Source organism: Clytia hemisphaerica, unplaced genomic scaffold (assembly GCF_902728285.1).
Source record: "Clytia hemisphaerica strain Z4C2 unplaced genomic scaffold, Clytia hemisphaerica genome assembly, whole genome shotgun sequence".
Classification (NCBI taxonomy): Eukaryota; Metazoa; Cnidaria; class Hydrozoa; order Leptothecata; family Clytiidae; genus Clytia; species Clytia hemisphaerica.
The window spans coordinates 463,968-466,045 of record NW_027103890.1 but is presented as its reverse complement, the minus strand read 5'-3'; the positions used below and the strand labels follow the sequence as shown (position 1 = coordinate 466,045).

The 2,078-nt window shown below is 33.8% G+C and overlaps 1 long non-coding RNA gene across 1 annotated transcript; it reads left to right on the top strand.

Annotated features, from left to right (window-relative positions):
* Positions 1 to 366: 366 nt before the first annotated feature.
* Positions 367 to 1,168, top strand: LOC136808580 (uncharacterized). Its single transcript, XR_010846905.1, has 2 exons — positions 367 to 434; positions 980 to 1,168. It is a non-coding gene; the product is annotated as an uncharacterized lncRNA (long non-coding RNA).
* The last annotated feature ends 910 nt before the right edge of the window (positions 1,169 to 2,078 follow it).

The window sequence follows — 2,078 nt, the reverse complement described above, 5'->3', positions numbered from 1 at the left end:
TTTTATTCCTTTAAGGCCTTATCAGTCTTTTATTTTGGAGAATAAGGAAATAAATAAAGTTATTTTCGTTTCGAAGATAAGAAAATAATAATTTTGACATCGAAAACCTTTGTTTGTGCAATTGGCTTGTTTTGTTTATCTTTTTTATTTATTTTTTTTCGTTTCTCTTCAAACACCAAAAAATGGTATGGTATGAAAAAATAATTTAGACTTAAAAATTTCGTTTATATGTGTGTATGTTTTTAATGGACAGGGGAATTCCCTATCACGGTATATGTAAAAATTCCCTTTAAAGGAAATACCTGTAGGGAATACCCAGAGACACGAAAATTCTCTATAAAAAGCAGAGTGTAATAAAATGTTGTTAAACTGTATCAGTTATAAGTTGAAGAAGCTCACTGAATAAGTTGAAAGAAGAGAAAATTCTACAAAAGGTAAGCGAAAATATCATAACACTTCTGTCTGAAGGAGCCATGGTCACGCCCATTACAATATTGAAGGGGTATTGAAGGAAACAGGCTGAGAATGAGAAAATAGCATTTTTTAATTCGATTTTTTTTTTTTGAGAATCAAGACAAAGTTCCAGAAAAATACTTACATCATAACAGTTAGAAGACTTAGAAACACTCACAAATATCTGTGGAAACACTTGAGAAAGTCAGAAAATCAATATACAAGATAGGAAAGTACCGTAGATTAGTCTATTAGACTATTGGGACTATTGTATTATCGACATGTGTCCTTTAAGCTCTTCACAAAGTTTAACATGTAAGAAACATTTAAAGGCTCAAAAGGCTGATTTCTTGCTTGGTAAAACTAGTTTCTTAAAAAAAATGTGTATTGGCTTGACAGTAAGTGTAATTATACTTAGACCCTTAGAGTAGTGGCTTTTTGGATATTGGGTTTTCTCTCATCAAGCTCTCATCGAGCAAGATTTTTGAGACGAAATTTGAATCAGTTGTTGTTTTTTATATTCTAGGACCCACAAACCATAATCGAGGATGCCAAGAGAAGTCGTTACAAAGGGAACCAACAAACAAGGCAACCACTACGTCATATACGACGACGGTGCTTTTGCGTACAAAAATAGTAATGATGAAGGAAAGACAGATTCAACATATTTCAACAACGGTCGTGGACACGCCTTCTACCAAAATGGAGCCCAAAATATCAAAGTTTATGACAATTTCAACCAAGGAACAAGAAAGGTCAGCCCAATCAAAGACAATAGTCAATAAACTTGCAAACTAATTTTCTACCGCATATTTCAGAAATACTCAAATTGATAATCTGGCAATTGAAATCAACAACAAAATCAAAATCACAGATTCTGACATACAGTGTTGCAATCACGGAAGAGAATAAATTGGAGAAGGGGAACGTAAATTTTCTCAGCTAACACCCAATAACATCAAACCCTGGATACATAGACCCATGGACATGTTGACGAATTTCCCCTTGGATCTTATATCATTCTCCATGCATTAGCAGGTGTTTCGTTCTAGAAGAGCCGACCAACTTTTCCTTAAAGGCCGATCTCCACTTGGGCGCGCTGCGTTTGCACCTTTTGGCTTCAATCCTTTTTGCTCGAAAAAAAGATTACGTCATAAAAACGTAGCGCGCGCTCAAAAGTAAAGTTGAACACATTTCAACTTTTTCAACCGTTTTTTTTTTTTTTTTTTTTTTTGTATTAGATATTTTTTTTTTTAACCTTTAGCAACTGAATATTATTAACAAAAACTACACTACATTATAATAAAAATAAAACGTAAACACAAAAGGGTTTTATATGTACAATTAGAATTTCCTGGGTCGTTACCCGTACTGTAATTTTCTACTTATATATATTGTTATATTTTTTTTCCCTTATATAAAATATTTACAATCACAGATTCTGCTCGCACAATTTCAAACTCTCAAGGTTATCTAAGATAACCTTTCGCGATCGCGAGCCTCGCACGCACCGTATTGTTGCGCGAAGGAGCGAAAAACAAAGTTTTGTGCGAATTGCACGTGTAATCTCGTTAACATTACAGTCCCGTTTGTCTGCGATTAATCCCGCTAAACGTTTGTAGAAT